We start from the raw sequence: 15982 nt of genomic DNA, 5'->3' as shown, positions 1-15982 counted from the left end.
TTTGTATCATTAGATTCATTACAAAAAGTATTTTTATATTTTATTTACTTTGTATCATAGTTGTCGATATCTTATTCTATAATCTTAATCAAACATACACAAGTTTGATTTGCATGAAAATTGATACATCTCATATTCTAAAAGAGGGAGCAACTACGATAAAAACAGAGTCTGTGATGAAAGAATAGAAAATTTACGGAAACACTAACGCCCACACGTGTGGGCGTTAGCCAACTCAACCACACGCCTCCATCGCCGTTCAACAGTTTTTGCATGAATCTTGACACGTTTTGGCTGATTTTGTGTGCCACGTAGGACAAGTCGCGTGTGTGATGTGTGAGAGAGCTCGCCCACACGCCGGTTGCCTCCCCGCGGTCAACGGTTGCCACTCGATGGCGTGCGGTGGAACTGCTTTGCGCCCGCACGCCACGCCCGATTGCGGTTGCCGTCAACCACGTCGCGCACTTCGCTCCGCCCTCCCCTCACGGTTCCATTTACTCTTCACTTCATTACTCACACAACCCACCCCGCAGTTCATTCGATTGGAAGAGAAGGCGAGAGGAGAAGGCAACGACGGAGGGGGAAGAGTCGGCGGCATTCGCGGCCGTCGGTCGGTGGGACTCGCCGGACCGGAGCGTCTTCGCTGGAGTGCCTGCAGATTGAAGGTAATGCTCCTTCTCACGCTCACATTCCTTGCCTGCATTTCTCCCCTCTCCTCCGTGGTCAATGTTCCGCTCGAGATTCATCGAGATTCAGGCGGATTCGCGATGCACCGGCGTTCCCGCCGGCGGCGGAGTCCCGTGCTTGCCGTTTTCGGTGGCATTGGGCAGTTTCGTCGCCGCCGCGGTGGCTGGCATGTCGGTGTGGTTTGGCCTGTCCGCAGCCACATCCTGGTTCTGCCTTGGGATTGAGCCGGCGTTTTTCTAGCCGTTAGTTATGTATTGTCTCGAAATGCTATTTGCGATCAGTGCAGGAAGTTTTTTGTTGATGAATTTCAGGTTATGATAGTTGCCAATGAACCATAGATCTAGGTTGTTGTTTTTCAAAGTGCAGTATAAAGGCAGACATGACAGTTTCAGTAACTATCTGCATTGTATGGCAACTAATTTCCTGATCAACTGTGACAGTTGCCATAAATATGTTTTCCATGTGACAACTAATTTTGTGCACAGCATGACAACAACCATAGTATGTGCACAAAATTAGTTGCCACATGACAAAGTGTAGTAAATAGGTAGTCATGGCAGTTTCAACAACTATGTGCACTGGATGGCAACTAATTTCCTAATCAATTGTGTCAGTTGCCACAAATATGCTTTCCATGTGGCAAGTATTTCTGTGAACACACTATGGCTGTTGCCATGATGTAGACAGGATAATGTGGCAAATTCACTGTACTATAGACCCAATTTTGTGTTTTGCCACGCTGACTTGTGATATCTGAACATATTTGGCCGTATTAAATGGCAACTCATTTTTAATATGAGGTCAGTGTGTGAATTGCCATTATAGGTTGTTCAGTAGATGTTTTCAACACTTTTTGAATTGTTTTGCATTTTAACATGGCAATTTCAACCTAGCACATTTTGCCTTTGAACATATGGCAACTCATTTTTGTATGAGGACAGGGTGTGCGTTGCCACATTATATGTTTGTGAAGTGGAAGATTTGTGCCTTTCTTTGTACTATCTTGTGCTAACATGGCAACTTCAACATTTTGTTTTAAGTGCCTTATGATCTGTACATTTTTGAAATGTAGCCAATGTGTTTAATTGCCACATTTATAGTTGGACAATCATATGGGGTGTGGGTGTTCATATGATATTGCCTAAACTATTTGCCACTTTCAATTGAGCCCATGTGGCAAGTACATTCTGTTAGGTGGCAATTGCTTACTTCATACTTTTATTTTCACCCTGACATTTTAGTTTGTTCTTACCTCGGCAAAATAGCTCGCGGTGATCATCAAGACAATGATGATGATTTCATGGATGTACCGCAATAGAATCGGGCAACTGGACGAACAAAAGACGGCGATGAGGTAACTGTCCACCCCCTCCTCCCCCACATATGTTTTGAATGTCACATTGAGTATGCAATCGTCTGTTAGGAACTAAATTTTCATGATAGTGAAAACGTGGCAACAAATGATCATTTGTCTGTTTTGCAGAAGAAGAAACGTAATCGCAATAGGGCTTCATAGGAACGCCTGACTTCATTGACCGAGGGATTTACCGACGAGCAGAAGGGAGCTGCTGCTGAGATGGGCATGCAGGCTCTGATGGATGTTTGGTGCAAGAATCTAGTGAACCCTGTATGTGACTGGCTTGGTGAGATTTACGACCCCGCCTCCAGGGAATTTGTGATTCCGGGACGTGGAAGACTGTCGTTGGACAAGGAATCTGTGTTCTACACTTTGGGTGTGCCCCGTGGAGAAATTAAAGTCCCGTATGAGGTCAATAATAAGATTGAAGAAACGTTGTTTGCCCGTTTGTTTCCTAGGATGGCATCCATGCCGAACACGACTTTCCTGGCAAATTCGCTGGAGGCCATGACAACCCATGTGAGGTTTTTGAGATGAAGCTACTCATGTACCTGATCTTAGCTGTTTTTGCACCGGCCACTTCTCTTCGCCCAAGCAACAAATGTTTCCCCATCCTGGTGAATGATCTATCTCTACTCTATTTCCTTCAATCTTTTGGCTCCGATGTCATCTGTAAGCTAGCCACTGCCAGTTATTTTGATGTTTTTTCATTTGATTTCTGATGTGGCAACTTCTTGTCCTGAAATTTGTGCCGTGCAGGCGAAACTGAAATATGTGAAGAACATGAATTGGTGTAAGTTCATTGCGGACTTCCTGCATGATGCATTCTCAAACAAGATGTACCAGAAGTGTTGTCTACTCCATTTAATGGTATTTTTTATTACTCCTTTGCAAACACTCTTAACACCTTGAGTATGCATGGCAACCATGATGTTGACATTGTGGCAACTACCATCATAACGAGATGGCAACTGCCAGCACAACATGATGGCAACTAACACAGATATATGGCAACCTTTTCTTTCTTTTCATGCCCTTCTACTTGATGATTGAAGGAACATACATTATCTTGTTTTTGCAAAATACCATGATGGCAACTGATATTTTTTCCTTTTTAAATTGTTGTACATCAGCTCATGTACGTCGATTGTCTTGATCTATCCACCGTAGACTTTACTGGGATAGGAGGCCTGCCGCCTACACACAAGTTTGCTGTTTCTGCGTGGACTTACGATGCTGTCAAGGCTGTGCTTGCTGCAGAGAGGGTAACTGATAAGAAATATGGGAAACTGCAGGTTAGTTCTGGTTTCTTTCTTTACACGGTATTCTTTTAATTTTGTTGTTGCATAACATATGAAAAAAAATCCTCATATGGCAACCGTCTGTGGCTAACAAGAGATGACTACCTTGTTATCCATGGATGTCTGCGCATGGTATCCATGTCTCACGCCACATGGCAACTCTGTCATCCATGTTGAAACTTCTATCCTCTTCCTCTCTTTTTTGCAATACATGAAATGTTAGTTAGTGTTCATTATTTTCTCTGTTACATCCTAGCTGTTTTTTTGGTTATTTCCATCTGATGGGCAAGCATGCTATAGACTACAACATGTTTGGTGGGCCTCAAAACTTTGGAAAGTGGATGGACGTGCACTCAGCTCCGTCTTGTCCTGCTGAGGTAATCAAGGATATATATCTATGGTTGCTTTGGTTTATTTGATCTTTTGCACGTGACTCTAATATGGTTGGTTGTTACTGCTGCTTCTTATTTCATGCACAGGCGAGGGCACCTGTTGAGCATCTAATTGGGCAGTTTGCATCCAGAATGACTAGCTTGCTCGGGAAGTTGGTTGAGGGTTGAACGTCCCTTAATGGCTCTGACAGCGACGCGGTTGCGAGGCAGTTCACTACATTTGTTGCAGAACAGACACATCGGCCAGCTGGTTGTCGTGGCCGGTACGACTACAACAGTTCCCAGGAGCTTCCTGACACACAAGATGAACTAGATTGAGATGATGCTCACAACAAGGACGATGATGATGGCATGGAGAACGTGCAGCACGACACTGACGATGATGAACATGTTGAAGTTCGTGCAGGTGGTAAGAAGGGCAAGGCTGCAGCAGATGTCCCCTCACCGGAGAAAGTCAAAGAACATACAGCTGCGAGAGGCAAAGGGGTGTCGCCCTCAAAGAGGGGGAGGGCTCCAGAGGATGTTGGGCAGGGTTGTCCTGACAAGAGGTCTAGGACCGACCCCTTAGCTGCTAGGAGGAGGTTCGACTTCTATTTAATGTTTTGTTTTGTCTCTCCTTTTGAACAGATTGACCCTTTTTTCCATTTGTTTTGCTAAGCGTGGCAATGATTTTCGTGTCTGACACTTGGCACCTTTTCTTGCCACTTTCTTATACGTGCAGTGAGGCGACGGCTGGTGGACGAGCAGTTACGAAGAAACAAGCACCAACGCCAACCTATGTTTCTGCTCCATTGAACAAAGGTGCCCCCATTGCTGGTGACACCCCTTCCACCAGGTCATCTCCTCGTATCGATCAGCAAGTGTTGAAGTGGACGCCCCCGAGATCAACCTAAGCAAGGAAGATTCCCGCTCATCTGACACGGATTCCAAGCGCGTGGGTGGTGGCACTTCTGTGTCCACGACAGAAGTGGCTGAGGCGACAGTTCATAATGATAAGCCATCCACAGGTGAGAGTCTTGGCACAACAGCTCCAGCTTCTGGTGGTGCAGAGGTTGCTAAGGCGACCGTTTCACGAGCTGGCCTTCCACCTAGGCATCATAGCCCCCGCAAGCAATCAACAGACATACCCAATGCACCGGCTGTAGCTAGGAGCAGCAGAGATGACTCTGGTTATGTGCCTGCGTCCACACTGTTCCCACCACTTGCCAAAAGCAATGTTATGGAGAAAATGGAAGATCGGAGTACAACTGACCCAGGTGGCAAGCCGGGCACGACTGACGGAGGTGAACGTCCGGAGCAGACTGCATCTTTACCCGCCGTGGAGAACCCAACTTAAATCTACACACTTCTAAGCTCCAAGTCAACGTTGGTGTCCCCTACAGCCCAAACTAGAAGATTGTCAAGAAAGCTGTGACTCATACCGCTGACAACCCGCCCCGCCCTATGAATAAGCCCGATGATTCTGCAGTGGCCGATTCAGAAATGTTTGTTGATCTTTCACCCTTGGATACTGCCCAGCAAGTTGTTCGCGGTCCGGCCAGTAGGCAGGAGAGGCACCCAATGGCCTTCACCCCACCGAGCTTTAGCCTTGGTATCAGTCAAGATCAACCACTGGTGCAAGATCCTATGCTAGTTGCTTTTGCTTTCCCGACAGGCATGGCCGCAATAATGGCACAACCAATGGTCAAGGGCAGGAAGGCTGTCAAGTTCGCAAAGCCGATTGTGCAAGGTACATTTCTTCTGCGTTTATCATTTTCTTGTATACATCTTTTTAGTATGACTTTTATCCCAAGCATTTTTTTGGGTTCTCACTTGTGATGGCAACTGTTATCCGATGACATGGCAACTGGATTTGCTGCACAATGTCACCTACATTTTTGTTGCCATGCTGCATTTTCCGTTCGGCAAGCACATGGCAACTGGAGTTGATACAACATGGTGAAAGCACAAGTGCTCCCTAGGTGGTTTTGGTAATTAATGTCAACATATCTCTTGTTGGACTAAAACTTTTATCTAGTATGTTTCAGATAAGTTCAACAATGGAGTGGCATGGACTAAAGGATGTGGGAACTCCTTCAAGATGCTAAGGACAAAGGATTGGCTCAAGCTTCAAGCTCAAGACTCTTCATTTTACATTTTAGTGATCCAAGATCACATTGAGTCTATAGGAAAAGCCAATACTATCAAGAAGGGATGAGGTGTTGCTTAATGAGTTTCTTGCTCCACAGTGCTTAGTGATATGCTCCAAAACCCTCAACTACTTTCCCACTTCCACACATATGACCTAAACCTAAAGTCAAAATCAGCCACACCGATTCTTTCTATCCGGCGCCACCGAGTTCAGATGTCATAGCCACTACCACAAACCCTAGGCAAATCGGTCTCACTGATAGGGATCTCGGTCTCACCGAGATGGGATTGTAATCTCTCTGTGTATGTCCATTACCAAAATCGGTCTCACCGAGTTTGTGTAATCGGTACTACCGAGATTACAATGCAAACTCTCAGGTTAACTTATTACCAAAATCGGTCCCACCGAGTTTGTTGATTCGGTCCCACCGAGTTTGCCTGACCAACTCTCTGGCTAGCTAATTACCAAAATCGGTCTCACCGAGTTTGTGTAATCGGTCTCACCGAGATTACGTTATGCCCTAACCCTAACCATATCGGTCCTACCGAGTTGCATTTTGGTCCCACCGAAAATCCTAACGGTCACTAGGTTTACTAAATCGGTCTGACCGAGTTTGTTGATTCGGTCCCACTGAGATTGGTAAGTTGTGTGTAACGGTTAGATTTTGTGTGGAGGCTATATATACCCCTCCACCTCCTCTTCATTCGTGGAAAGAGCCATCAGAACAAACCTACACTTCCAACTTACCAGTTCTAAGAGAGAACCACCTACTCATGTGTTGAGGCCAAGATATTCCATTCCTACCATATGAATCTTGATCTCTAGCCTTCCCCAAGTTGCTTTCCACTCAAATCTTCTTTCCACCAGATCCAAATCCTATGAGAGAGAGTTGAGTGTTGGGGAGACTATCATTTGAAGCACAAGAGCAAGGAGTTCATCATCAACGCATCATTTGTTACTTCTTGGAGAGTGGTGTCTCCTAGATTGGCTAGGTGTCACTTGGGAGCCTCCGACAAGATTGTGGAGTTGAACCAAGGAGTTTGTAAGGGCAAGGAGATCACCTACTTCATGAAGATCTACCGCTAGTGAGGCAAGTCCTTCGTGGGCGACGGCCATGGTGGGATAGACAAGGTTGCTTCTTCGTGGACCCTTCGTGGGTGGAGCCCTCCGTGGACTCGCGCAACCGTTACCCTTCGTGGGTTGAAGTCTCCATCAACGTGGATGTATGATAGCACCACCTATCGGAACCACGCCAAAAACATCCGTTTCTCCAATTGCGTTTGAATCCTTCAAAACCCTTCCCTTTACATTCTTGCAAGTTGCATGCTTTACTTTCCGCTGCTCATACACTCTTTGCATGCTTGCTTGCTATATATTGTGAATGTTAAATTTGTGCCTAAACTCCACTTAAACTTAAAGAAGTTAAAAACTGCAACTTTGGCACTTAGTGTCTAATCACCCCCTTCTAGACACCTCTTCTCAAGGTCCTACAAGTGGTATCAGAGCATTGGTCTCCATTGCTTTGGTTTAATCACCATTGGAGGAAGATGGATGAGTCTACTTTGGGGAGTCTTAGACATAGAGTGCCTATTCTTGATGGAGAGTATTTTCATGAGTGGAAAAATGAGATGCTTGTGATTTTCAATCAATATCATTTGAACAAGTACATTGCTAGTCCTTGTGCACCTTATGTTGATCCTATGCATCCTACCCTCGATGAGTCTATTGACATGATTAGAAATGTTAGAACTGTTAATCTTATCACTAGAGGCTTGCCTAGAAACTTGGTTGGAAAACTGCCTACTCTTGAGTGTGCCTACACTATATGGAAATTTCTTGAGGAACAATTTCCTGATTATTCTTTGAAAAATCTTGATGAAATTCTTCATAAGTCTATTGCCTTGAGTAAGATGAATTCCAATGATCCTATGTTTGTTGATCGTATATTTGAACTTACAAATCTTATGCGTGCCAAAGGAAATGTTGGAATTATTAGCGATATCATTTCCGAAGCTACTAGAATTCATAGAGGAGATTATTGTCAAACTCATACTAATGAATCACTCTCACTAGGAATTGATCCACCACATGACGATGTTGAACATGGATACTATGATGATGATGATGATGATGATGATGATGATGATGATGCAATGAGACATTTTGGTCTTATGGCAAATCTTCGGGGATATATGGCAGGAGGAAAGGAATGGGTTCTTGACAGTGGATGTACCGATCACATGACCGGAGATAAAGACATGTTTTGTGAGCTTGCAGATAATGATAGTCCTCGAAAGTATGTCACTTTCGGTGACAACTCAAAGGGTAAGGTGGTTGGCCTCGGTAAGGTGGCCATATCACATGATAGCTCCATACAAAATGTCATGCTCGTTGAATCTCTTGGCTACAACTTACTTTCAGTATCTAGACTTGCTGATTTCGGTTTCAATGTCCTATTTACTGAAGTAGATTGCCAAGTGTTTCGTCGAGACAATCATAAAATGGTCTTTACCGGTATACGTAGAGGTGATCTATACATTGTTGATTTCACTAAAAAGGCTCAACCTAAAATTTGCTTCATCGCTAAATCCTCAAAAGGATGGTTATGGCATAGACGACTAGGTCACGTTGGCATGAGAAACCTTGACAAGCTTATTAAAGGGAATCATATCCTTGGTGTTAACAATGTCATATTTGATAAGGATAGACTTTGCAGTGCTTGTCAAGCAGGTAAACAGGTTGGAGGAAGGCATCCCGTGAAGAACATTATGACCACAAGGAGGCCACTCGAGCTACTTCACATGGATCTTTTTGGTCCCAACTCTTACAAGAGTCTCAGTGGAAATTCTTTTGGTCTAGTTATAGTTGATGATTTTTCAAGATTTATGTGGGTGTTCTTTCTTGATGATAAATCGCAGGTCCAAAAGATCTTCAAAACTTCGCTAGGAAGGCCCAAAATCAGTTTGAAGTGAAGATCAAGAAGGTTCGCAGTGACAACGGAACGGAGTTCAAGAATGCAAATGTGGACACCTTTCTTGACGAAGAAGGGATTTCACACGAGTTCTCGGCTATGTACACACCTCAAAAAAATGGAGTTGTTGAGAGAAAGAACCGGACGCTCATCGAAATGGCGAGAACGATGCTTGATGAGTACAAGACGCCGAAGCATTTTTGGGCAGAAGCGGTTGAGACAGCATGTCATGCAACAAATCGCTTGTATCTTCACACGCTACTCGGCAAGACGGCATACGAGCTCCTCACCAGTAACAAACCCCAAGTTGGATACTTTCGAGTATTCGGCTCTAAGTGCTACATTCTTCATAAGCATCGTCGTTCTAAATTTGCTCCTAAGTCTCATGAAGGTTTCCTACTAGGTTATGGCTCAAACTCTCACACTTATCGTGTCTACAACAATTTCACTCGAAATGTTGAAGAGACGGTAGATGTGAAGTTTGATGAATCTAACGGCTCGCAAGTAGAGCAATTGCCAATTGATGTAGGAGACAAAGATCCTTCGGAAGCAATCCAAGACTTGTCTATTGGCAAGGTTCGTCCAACGGAGGTGAAAGAGAGTACCTCGTCCGTCCAAGTGGAAGCTTCTACTTCATGACAAGGTGAACCAAGAGTTGATATGGAAGCATCCACAAGTGGGACACACCAAGATGAAGAAAACGAGGAAGTGCATCAAGATGAACGTCAACGACCTCCTTCTCCACCACGACAAGAGAACGACAACGCCAACAATGAAGAAGTTCAAGAAGAAGAAGAAGAACAAGATGAATAAGAAGTTCAACCGAGACCCAAGCAAAAGCTTTCATGAGTTCGAGCAAGAATTGCTAAAGACCATCCCGTCGAGCAAATCTACAATGATATTCAAACCGGGAGAATCACTCGCTCTAAAACTCGTTTATCTAACTTTTGTGAAAACTATTCTTTCATGTCTAGCATTGAACCTATGAAGGTCGAAGAAGCATTGGAAGATCCGGATTGGATAAACGCTATGCATGAAGAGCTACACAACTTTGAAAGAAACCAAGTTTGGACATTGGTTGAGAAGCCCGACAACAACCACAACATCATCGATACCAAATGGGTGTTTCACAACAAGCAAGATGAAGATGGACAATTAGTTCGCAACAAAGCACGTCTCGTCTCCCAAGGCTACACACAAGTCAAAGGTATGGACTATGGTGAGACTTATGCTCCCGTTGCTAGACTTGAGTCCATTCGCATCTTACTTGCCTATGCTAATCACCATGATATCACCTTGCACCAAATGGGCATTAAAAGTGCTTTTCTAAATGGTGAAATAGAGGAGGAAGTTTATGTTAAACAACCTCCCGGCTTTGTCAATCCTAAGAAACCCAATCATGTCTACAAACTTCGCAGAACTCTTTATGGTCTTAAACAAGCTCCTAGAGCTTGGTATAAATGCTTAACTAATTTTCTTCTTGAAAAAGGCTTTGAAATTGGGAAAATTGATTCCACACTTTTTACTAAAAGGTTTAATGGAGAATTATTTGTATGCCAAATTTGTGTTGACGATATTATATTTTGATCAACTAACCCTCATTTTAGTGAGAAGTTTGGAAAGCTAATGTCGGAGAAGTTTGAGATGTCAATGATGAGTGAACTCAAATTCTTTCTTGGGTTGCAAATCAAGCAAACTAAGGAAGGTACTTTTGTCTCTCAAACGAAGTACACTAAGGATTTGTTCAAGAAGTTCAATATGCAAGAATGCAAAGGTATGTCTACACCCATGCCTACTAGTGGACATCTTGACTTGACCAAAGATGGTGAACCGGTTGATCAAAAGGTTTATCGCTCTATGTTTGGTTCATTGTTATATCTATGTGCTTCACGTCCCGATATCATGCTAAGTGTGTGCATGTGTGCACGATATCAAGCTGCTCCTAAAGAATGTCATCTTAAGGCCGTGAAAAGGATAGTGAGATATTTAATTCATACACCAAATTTTGGCATTTGGTATCCTAAGAGGGCCTCTTTCGATCTTGTTGGCTACTCTGACTCGGACTATGCAGGATACAAGGTTGATAGAAAGTCCACTTCGGGTACTTGTCAATTTCTTGGCAGATCTCTTGTGTCTTGGTCCTCCAAGAAACAAAACTCGGTATCCTTATCTACCACCGAAGCGGAGTACACTGCCGCTGGTTCATGTTGTGCTCAATTACTTTGGATGACCCAAACTCTTAAAGATTATGGGATATATGTGAAACATGTTCCATTGCTTTGTGACAATGAAAGTGCTATCAAAATTGGTCATAATCCTGTGCAACATTCTCGAACTAAGCATATTGAAGTTCGTCATCATTTCATTCGAGATCATGTTGCTAAGGGTGACATTGATCTTAAGCATGTTTGCACCGAAAAGCAATTAGCGGATATTTTCACTAAACCTCTTGATGAGAAAGTGTTTTGAAGGTTGAGAGGAGAATTGAACATCATTGATGCTTCAAACTTGGAGTAGAAACTCCATTGGATACATGCAAGACATGAGCTTATGACTAATCCTTGATATTTCTCTTATGATGAAAATCTTATGTCTTGGATATATTTGCATCTTGCATGTTATCTAACCCATGTAGGTACTTGGTTGAATCAAATTCCATGAGATTGTAACCTACTCACATCTTGAGCAATCTCTACTTCACCAAGTCTCTACACTATGGTGGTTGAAGACAAGGAAGCACGGAATCATTCGAACATATCCTTTGACAAATTCTATGTTAAGTTTCATGACTGTTATTTTGGATACACAAGTGCTCTTCCTTGCAAGAACTAACCCATGTAGGAAGATGAACTCAAATTCCAAGTGGTGCTCCCAACTCTTAATGAGCTACATCAACCTTGAGCAACCCACACAATTTCAACTACATGGTAAACACCACCAACCAAGGTATGTTATTCCATCTTAGAGAAGCTTTACTCTGAGTCATGAGCTAAAGCAACTTGACAAGATGTGAATACATCAAGATGCTTAAACTAAAAATGGTAATCCCATTTAGAGCTTAAACGATGAGTATGACCTATGATCAAGTGATCTCACTTGACTCCTAAGTCATTATACTCTAACATAGGTGACTTTGTCGCCGACCATATCTAGATGAAGTTCTCTTGTGTTCTTCTCTGTGTTTTTGCATTTGTCTCATGCATATTTGTTTCCCCTTTCAAAAAAAAACTTCATCTAGATTTCTTTCTGTTTGTTCTGCATTTCCTGCATCCAATTCATTGCATATCATTCAGTAAATTCCTTGTAAATCTTTGTGAGATCCGTCTAGTCTAGTGAGCTGAGGTGACAAGTGTTTTCTCTGGGATGAACTCGGTTTCACCGATTTGTTGTTTTCGGTCCAACCGAATCCTTTCGGTACAACCAAAACATACCACTCGGTGCCACCGATTTCACAACAGGAAAAATAGTTTGCCACTTATTCTGTGTTTCTTCTGATCCAGCTCCACTCAATGAATCTTGTCCTCTACAAGCATCACATTTTTATAAATGCTTTGTGCTGTGACTCAAGGATCAAACCCTTCCTAGAAATTGATGTCAAAGGGGGAGAGAGAGATCACATCAAAGCTTATCATTTCCAAAGGGAGAGAGAGTATCACTTCCACAGGGGGAGAGAGAGACCTCCAGGGGGAGAGAATAATCAAGTAGAAAGTATTTCTCAAGGATCCCAGATGCTTGGTGTTCAAGAGGAGAGATGCCACCTATCTTATTGAGGGGAAAAGACATGTTCATATGTGCTTACTTGCATTAGTTTGCATCAGCTCTACTCAGTTATATCTTTTAGCTCTGATTTTCTGTTCCCTATCTTCTCCCAGTACACCATGCTAGATTCAGGGGGATCAAGACATCTAAGGGAAAGAAATCATTTAAATTCATTGCATATCTTTACTCTTGGGGACATGTCAAATCCAATGTGGTACTTAGTACTCACTCTCTACATGTCATCCCAGTCTTGGTATTCTTGTAGTTTCTTCTGTTTGCTTTGGCTAGTAGATGTACCTGTGTTATCTAACCTTGTTTGTGCAGGTTCATTCCATCCTAATCCAACTCAAGACTACAAAGTAAGTATATGCATCACACTCATGTGTATGAGGAATTCTTGCTGATGTACATACTGTTTGCAAGAAGGACTCATGAGCATGAAGGTATTTTCTTTAATATTCTTTGCTCTGATGCATATGGCCAAGATACATGTAACACATTGCCTACTCTATCATGGTTATGCTCTCACATGCTTCTCTATTCCATATTCACATGATTGCATACATGTAGGGGGGCCCTATGTTTGTTACATGTCTTTCCAAAGCTTTACTTGCTATTCTCTATATCTTTATCTAAAAGCTTTGATGTATGTTGTCATCAATTACCAAAAGGGGCAGATTGAAAGCACAAGTGCTCCCTAGATGGTTTTGGTAATTAATGTCAACATATCTCTTGTTGGACTAACACTTTTATCTAGTATGTTTCAGATAAGTTCAACAATGGAGTGGCATGGACTAAAGGATGTGGGAACTCCTTCAAGATGCTAAGGACAAAGGATTGGCTCAAGCTTCAAGCTCATGACTCTTCATTTTACATTTTAGTGATCCAAGATCACATTGAGTCTATAGGAAAAGCCAATACTATCAAGAAGGGATTAGGTGTTGCTTATTGAGTTTCTTGCTCCACAGTGCTTAGTGATATGCTCCAAAACCCTCAACTACTTTCCCACTTCCACACATATGACCTAAACCTAAAGTCAAAATCAGCCACACCGATTCTTTCTATCCGGCGCCACCGAGTTCAAATGTCATAGCCACTACCACAAACCCTAGGCAAATCGGTCTCACCGATAGGGATCTCGGTCTCACCGAGATGGGATTGTAATCTCTCTGTGTATGTCCATTACCAATATCGGTCTCACCGAGTTTGTGTAATCGGTACTACCGAGATTACAATGCAAACTCTTAGGTTAACTTATTACCAAAATCGGTCCCACCGAGTTTGTTGATTCGGTCCCACCGAGTTTGCCTGACCAACTCTCTGGTTAGCTAATTACCAAAATCGATCTCACTGAGTTTGTGTAATCGGTCTCACCGAGATTACATTATGCCCTAACCCTAACCATATCGGTCCTACCGAGTTGCATTTCGGTCCCACCGAAAATCCTAACGGTCACTAGGTTTACTAAATCGGTTTGATCGAGTTTGTTGATTTGGTCCCACCGAGATTGGTAATTTGTGTGTAACGGTTAGCTTTTGTGTGGAGGCTATATATACCCCTCCACCTCCTCTTCATTCGTGGAGAGAGCCATCAGAACAAACCTACACTTCCAACTTACCAGTTCTGAGAGAGAACCACCTACTCATGTGTTGAGGCCAAGATATTCCATTCCTACCATATGAATCTTGATCTCTAGCCTTCCCAAGTTGCTTTCCACTCAAATCTTCTTTCCACTAGATCCAAATCCGATGAGAGAGAGTTGAGTGTTGGGGAGACTATCATTTGAAGCACAAGAGCAAGGAGTTCATCATCAACGCACCATTTGTTACTTCTTGGAGAGTGGTGTCTCCTAGATTGGCTAGGTGTCACTTGGGAGCCTCCGACAAGATTGTGGAGTTGAACCAAGGAGTTTGTAAGGGCAAGGAGATCACCTACTTCATGAAGATCTACCGCTAGTGAGGCAAGTCCTTCGTGGGCGACGGCCATGGTGGGATAGACAAGGTTGCTTCTTCGTGGACCCTTCGTGGGTGGAGCCCTCCGTGGACTCGCGCAACCGTTACCCTTCGTGGGTTGAAGTCTCCATCAACGTGTATGTATGATAGCACCACCTATCGAAACCATGCCAAAAACATCCGTGTCTCCAATTGCGTTTGAATACTTCAAAACCCTTCCCTTTACATTCTTGCAAGTTGCATGCTTTACTTTCCGCTGCTCATACACTCTTTGCATGCATGCTTGCTATATATTGTGAATGTTAAATTTGTGCCTAAACTCCACTTAAACTTAAAGAAGTTAAAAACTGCAACTTTGGCACTTAGTGTCTAATAACCCCCCCTCTAGACACCTCTTCTCAAGTTCCTACACATGGCAACTGTAGTTGTTGTCACATGGCAACTACAATGCACTACACATGGCAACTGGAGTTGCCTCCACATGGCAACTCCCTACTTTTTGTACCTACATTTCATATCCTGCACCCTTTCTTTCACACTACATTTGTTTTGTTTTCCAGGTATCCTAACCCACTTTTTTGATCCTTGCAGCCAACCCTGAGGAGATTATGATGTCACTTGATGAAGCTTACTGCAGGATTGAGGAGGCAGCATTGCAGAGGAGGTCCTCACGAGGTCAGGGGCAATCAAATTCCAACGTGCCTGCTGAGACGGTATCTGAGGATACCATTAGAAGTGCCACCCCTGGATCTGTGAGGCAGCATAGGGTAGTTCACGCACCTCCCACGGATGACTACGAGCCCGAATTCAAGGCCACAAAGGAGTAGAACCAGCTGTACGATATTGTCAAGCGCTTTGGAAATGCGAGGGCCAGCAGCAAGCACATGAAGGAGCTGAAAGCGTAATGACCACACAACATAACCTCTCATTTTGCTTTGCTCTTTTTACCATTCCTCCTTTTGCTATTTCTAGATATGCTCTGTTTACATTTTATTTCTTCTTTTTACTTAGTAGACATGATTCTTTCATGTTATATCATTTTCATACAACTCATGTTTGGACAGAACCAAGATCATACAATGCGATGCGACTACGTCGACCTGGGTGATCTTGCCAAGTCTGTGAGGCCACTCAGTAAAATGTCAACAAATATAGTTGCATGTGGGATTGACTTCATCAACAAGCATATGGATATGTCTCCCGACAAAACAATCATGCAGTACAGTGTGACCTGCAAAATATGGGATGGTGACTTCCACCACAAAATCATGAGGAAGCATTTTACTGCGCATGGTGATTTCAAGCTCACAATGAAGAAATGTGTGAGTACTCCTTCCTTTTTTGCACATTTTTCCTCCCATGGTATGATTTTGCCAGTAGCTATGCTTCACATGTGGGCTACACCCTATTTATGTGACAGCTGTTTCATGTG

The sequence above is a fragment of the Triticum aestivum genome, chromosome 4B (assembly GCF_018294505.1).
Source record: "Triticum aestivum cultivar Chinese Spring chromosome 4B, IWGSC CS RefSeq v2.1, whole genome shotgun sequence".
Lineage (NCBI taxonomy): Eukaryota > Viridiplantae > Streptophyta > Magnoliopsida > Poales > Poaceae > Triticum > Triticum aestivum.
The sequence above is the reverse complement of the archived record's forward strand: the minus strand, read 5'-3'. Positions refer to the sequence as shown.